This window comes from Aegilops tauschii, chromosome 5 (assembly GCF_002575655.3).
Source record: "Aegilops tauschii subsp. strangulata cultivar AL8/78 chromosome 5, Aet v6.0, whole genome shotgun sequence".
NCBI lineage: Eukaryota > Viridiplantae > Streptophyta > Magnoliopsida > Poales > Poaceae > Aegilops > Aegilops tauschii.
The window spans coordinates 287087482-287094072 of NC_053039.3; positions in this window are offsets into that span (position 1 = coordinate 287087482).

The window sequence follows — 6591 nt, forward strand, 5'->3', positions numbered from 1 at the left end:
TTGTCTTCTTGTCACCATCGAGCTTGTTCAAGTTTCTTGGGCCATCATCATCTTCATCTTCATCCATGTTCGTAAGTGAACCTCTCTTCGGTGGGGATTCTTTGTCAATCAACTTCCACTTCTTGCACTCTTTGAGCATATCCCAACTATGCTCTAGTTTAATTTTTTTGCCTTCGGAAGCTTCCATGTCTTTGTATCTTTATTGGGCAATTTTGTCCTACACAATTAAAAGAAAGTCAAATGATGCAAATGATGTGCACAACTTGGGACGTGTAAACGAACTCACATAGTCGGATTCCACGGTTCCACTTGGAGGTGCATTGCGAACTTGTTCCAAGCAAGCCGCCCAACGGCTACAAATCGGCTTGATCACGTCCCAACGACCTTAGAGTGACCGAAAGGTCCGTGGTGTCCTATTGCCAATATCTCTTGGAGGTTTGAGACGTACCCGTGCAAGCATCAAGAGACACCGCACTCCAAGCTTTGATCAAGATTTGATCTTCCAAGATCGTGTAGTTCTTCGACCTCACGCTTTTTTTGCTTGCACTTGCTCATACGCCCCCTCACCTATCTCCTCCACTTCATCTTCACCACCGTGATCATCCACGCCACCCTCCATTTCATTGTAATCAAAATTAGCGAACGGGGCTTGATCGATGTCGACGGCGTTGGTGTCCAACAAGTTCACGAACTCGGTAGTGGCATTGTTCGAACCACCGCTACACTGAGTGACATCAAGTCACGAACAACAACAATGGCGAAAAGTGAAGCAAGAACAAGAGATCAAAGATGCATACCTTCCGGCCATTTCATCGAAGACCTCGCCTGCGGTGGAAGCAACTTCGTTGAACGGCATCGTCGGGGAACATCTTGCCGGGGCGGAGGGACTGGACGAAGGCGCCGACCTTTTCTTAGGAACCTTCTTGCGCTTCACGCCCGAAGCCTTTCCCACCTTCTCCGCCGGCGGTTGGGCAGATCACGTAGCGGCCGCGGTGCCCGGCACGCGTGCCTTTCTGGCAGGGCTAGCCGGATTGCCGCCCTGCATGACAACGTTGCCCTGCCGCTTGCGGGCAGGCGCGTTGGGGCCTTGGGCGACGGCGGGGGCGACGAGATCCGCCGGAGGGGATTGCGCGTGCGCGACCTCCACGGTGACGGGGGGCGGCTGGGAGACTTCCATGGCGGCGAAGAAGGGCGGGGAAGATGGGCTGGAGCTCACGGTGGCAGGGCAATGGCAGCCGAGGAGGTGGGGAGCGGGAACGGCCGCGCGGAAATGTCCCTCGCGCCAAATCTTGCTGCGGATAGGGGGCGAGCTCGGGTCGGCCTCCCACCCCGTGAATCTAAAGGTTGAGGGCGAACTTTTGCCGCGCCCCGCAAATTTTTTTACGGGTCGGACGCGTTTGCGGGGTCTGGTCTGGCAGAATTTTCCGCGCCGACCCGTATTTTGGCGTTTATTTTGCGGGTTGCGGCGTTATACGGGGTCTGCTAGAGATGCTCTAAGTATGCCACATGCATAAGCGAAAAAATGACATGGCATAGAAATTAAGGAGGGGAGAGAGCACTTTGGTGATCCCAGGAAGAACCAATGCCAAGCACGTGAACCTAAGCAAACCACTTAAATGAAAGAAGTTAACCAATGCATGAAAGAGTTTAGGTGCTAAATCATTAAATAACGTGAACTTAGCAACAACAAGTTAAGCACCTATACATTGGGGAGTTGAGTTGCTAATCTATTTAATGCACTTAGCACCTTTTTTTGAGTTAAAACGAACCTTTATTTATTAGCAATAACCAGTACATCGTTTGTGAGAAACATTACAATTCCACTACGAGGTTCCTCAAACCAATCCGAAGTCGAAGAAAATCTAGCTAATCTAGCAAGTTTATGTGCTACTTTATTTGCCTCTCTATTACAATATTCAAATTTAGTCATGATAAAATCACATGCATAGTGATAACAGTCATCGAAAATTGCCACCGCCGCTCCCGCTGACTGTCCTCCGTCCTGCATGGTCTCAATCATCTCCAGATTGTCAGAGTTGGTGATTAGGCGATTACATCTCGCCCTTTGCGCTAATGTTAGGCCAAATTTGAGAGCTAAGGCCTCTGCCATGAGAACATCTGCGCAGTAGTTTATCTTTCCATTTTCTCCTGCAATAAACCTACCTTTTGTCGTCTCTCAAGACTGCCCCCATCGTACCCTTCAACATGTCATGGTCAAAAGAGGCATCAACATTGAGTTTCACAAAGCCTCTAGGAGGACATTGCCAACTCCCCTTTTTCATAGACGCCTTTGAAGATGATGCATTTACCAAATTATATGTAAGAGCTGTGATCCCCATTGATATCTGAGTTGCATTCTGAGTTAATTCCTTGTGCACTAATTTCCGTCTTTCCCACCATAGATACCAAGTTGTGATAGCTATCATTTCTCGAACATTTTGGTAACACATAATGCGCAAATCTTGATCTAGAAGGAGTAATAGGTATTCCAATATCGCCTCTCCAGCACGATCAATCTCACAAGCTTTATTAATAATCACATTCATCCCTAGCCTTTTCCAAGCCTCCTTTGCTTTAGTACATAGGAAAAGCATGTGCTTTGCATCTTCTACACCTTGAGAGCAAGTAGGGCAAGAGGGCGAGACCTTCATGTGTCTATTAGTGAGTGTTGCCCGACATGAGAGAGTGCCATGTAGTGTCCGCCATAAAAAGATTTTGACTTTTGCCGGACAAGATAGCTTCCATATCTGACACCATATAGGGTTAGGTGTGGTTTGTCCCATCCCATTGGAATATTTTAGTTTACTCTCATAGTGATAATTCCACTCCACAGAGTAAGCAGACCGTACCAATAAACATACCATTTTTCGTATAGCTCCAGGCAATAAAATATGTCATATTATGTTGTGAAATTGGGATTGAAAGAATATGTTGTGCATCAATGGGCCACATAGTTTGTCTAATTAGGTCCTCATCCCAATTATTGGAGGCTGGGTCAATCAAATCAACGACTTTTGATAACAAATGTCCCCCCTTGGGGGTCACAATCTTCCTAGTGGCACAATTTGGGATCCAGGCATCTTCCCAAATATTGATGTTATGTCCATCCCCCACTCGCCAAATATTGCCGCGCTTGAGAGTGGTAATGCCTGCCATAATGCTTTGCCAGGTGAAAGAAGCACCATGCTTTGGCTTGGAGTTCAGCAAATCAGCATTAGGATAGTACTTGGCCCTTAGAATAGTAGCACACAAGGAGTCAGGATTATCAAGGAGACGCCATGCCTGTTTGGCAAGCAGAGCCAGGTTAAAATAGTGGATGTCACAGAATCCCATTCCTCCTTAGTTTTTTGGTACACACATTTTCCACAAGGCCATCCAGTGCATCCTCCTCTGGTTCTCCTCGTCTCCCCACCAGAAATGCGCAATCGCGTCAATGATTCCTTTGCAATTTTTTTAGGAATTTTAAAGACCGACATTGCATAGGTAGGTATGGCTTGGATCACCGCCTTTAATAGGATCTCCTTCCCCCCGACAGATAGTAATTTTTCCTTCCAACCACTAATTTTCTTAACAATACGTTCAATCAGAAATCTAAAGGAGTCTGTTTTATCAACACCCACATTTGCTGGTAAGCCCAAGTACTTATCATTCAGAGCCTCCATCATTATATTTAGCATTGTACACAATTGTTCTCTGATCTCTACCTTTGTATTAGGAGTAAATAAAATACTTGATTTTTCAACGCCTTACCAGCTGTCCCGACGCCGCACAATATAAATCTAGTGCTGATTTTAGGTTTTCCACATTATGTTGGTTGGCTTTCATCAAGATCAATGAATCATCCGCAAATAGAAGATTTGTGACTGGCGGGCCGTCTCTACAGACTTTAACTCCTGATATGTTTCCATTCTCCTCAGCATGCGTAAGCAAGGCGTTCAACCCTTCTATGCACAGCAAAAATAGGTATGGTGATAGTGGGTCCCCCTGTCTCAACCCTCTCGTAGGCTTAAATCTCTCACTTTCCTCTGCATTGATCCTTACTTTGTATTCTACAGTTGAGATGCATTGCATAATCAAATTAACCCACTCTCGACGAAAACCCAATTTCAACATATTCTCCTTCAAAAAAGGCCACTCAACTCTATCGTAAGCTTTGTGCATATCAAGTTTTATAGCACACAAGCCCTCTCTACCCTCTCTTTTGTTCTTGATTGTGTGAAAACATTCGTAGGCCACTAGAATATTACCCGTTATCAATCTACATGGTACAAATGCACTCTGTGTTGGACTAATAATTTCTGGTAAAGAAGCCTTCAAGCGAGAAGCCACCATTTTTGCAATTATTTTATATAGCACATTACATAAGCTGATCGGCCTAAATTGGGTTACCTTTTCTGGTGTATTAATTTAGGAATCATCACGATTGCCGTATCATTCCAACCCTTCGGTATAGTGCATGTGTTGACTGCTTTCAGAACCTCCTCAATTAAGTCTTCCCCCAGCACGGGCCAAAACCTTTTATAGAAGATAGCATGGAGTCCATCTGGCCCTGGAGCTTTCAAGTCCCCAATATCGAATAAAGCCTTGCGAACATCTTCCGCGGTATAAGGGGCAAGTAGAGTATCGTTCATTTCGTTTGACACTCTCCTGCGAACAAGTGATAAAACAACTTGATTCGGCTGTTGTACTTCTAATGTAAAAAGCTTCGTAAAATATCCAGTAATGTGATTCGTCAATTCCTTATCTGTTAACCAGTTTCCAGACTCGTCTAATAGTTTCTTTATATTATTTCTTTTTTTTCCTGGCCGTGGCAACGTTATGAAAGAATGACGTATTACGATCCCCGTGCATCAACCAGTTCGCCCGTCCTCTCTGTAACCAGAAAATTTCCTCTTGATCCAAAATATTTTCAATTACCACAATAATTTCCTTCCGACGACATCGAGATTCCGTATTCAATGGGCCACGCCTTAGTCTCTCCAACTCTTTTTAATTTCCTAATTCTCACCTTTGGCCCCTTTAGCGTTTCCCGGTCCCAAGTATGCAGATCGGCATGCACTGCTCTTGTACGGTCAGCAAGTGAAGGTCCAATACCTGCTAGCTTTGCTTTCTCCCAAGATGCCTTAACTATTTCAGTGACCGTCTCCTCCTTCAACCACCACGCCTCAAATTGTTTAACACGCCCCTCTGGACGTTTAAAGATTTTTTCATCCCAATACTCCATATCCAGTACGACTGAGCGATGGTCAGAATGAACATGTTCTTCATTGATCACTGCCGCTCGTGGAAATTTGTTTGCCCATGCTAAGTTACAAACCGCCCGATCAAGGCGCTCACGTATTTCGCATCTCCTCAAAGTGAACATGTCACCATTATAGCCTAGATAGTCCAACCCAATCCATTAGGCATTCATGGAACTCTCTCATCATGCCAAGTGGTGTAGCCACACCACCATCTTTTTCTGAAGGATATAAAATTTCATTAAAATCCCCCAAAACCACCCAGGGATGGTTGCCCTTACTATGTAAATTGCAAATATCATCCCAAGATAGATGGCGTTCATTCCATTTCGGGTGACCATAGAAGCCCATGAACCATGTGACAGCCTAGTTTTTTTGCCCTCTTTTATTTGCCAGATTTTCATTTGGATTGATTTTGAAATTTGAAGTTTTTGAATCTTTTCATATGGACTTAAACACTTGGGTACCCCTTGGCTTTCACCCAAGTGCCACATTTCCCTCTCTAATCATCTTTTCCTCTCTGGTTCTACTCAAAATAATATTTGGAATATTTTTCTTAAATGAAAAATATTCATTTCCCTCTCTTAAACCCTAACTAGCTCAATGTGCTCCAAAGCAACCCCAATTTTTCTTGCCCACAAAAATCTGAGAAAATTCACAAATATTCTCTGAACCCTAGGGCACCTTCCTGAGCAAAAAAATGTCATCACTTTTTGGAATATTTTTGCCATAGAAAATATTTTCTGTTTTGGACAGAAATGGTGGTTTCTACAACAACTACCATTTTACTTGCTCCAATATGGCTGATTTTTCTTGTGCATCATCACCTAAGTAGATGATTGCTAACCTCCAAAGCCCAGCTCCCAACTCCCAGCCGTTTGACCTCAGTAACCTCTCAAAGTTACTGATCAGAAACTTACTAGGCTTGTGAAATCTTTTCTACTGCGTCTGGATCCAAACCAAGGCGTGGTAATCTTCAAAACTATCACGAACAACAAGCCAGACATGAGTTTTGGACTTAGGTCGGCCTGAGGGCAAAGTTCACGCGGTGACCACGCGTGTACATGATGCCATCATGCGTGTCGACGCGCTCTGAGTGCCGCCGAGCGCTCTGTTTCGCGTGTGCTCGCTCCCCCGCCTGCCTAAGCGTGCCAAACCTCGCCACAATCTTCGTCCTAGCTCCCTTAACTCTCCCTGGCACTCGCCGACGCCGGAGCTCGCCGCAGCGAGCACGGGCGCGGTCCGGCCAACGCAACAGTGCGCTCTCCACTGTGCTCGTCGCCTTCCGCTCGATCCTGTGCTCGTCCCCGTTCGTCCACAGTCCCCGCGTGAGCCGCGTCACCTTCTCCCC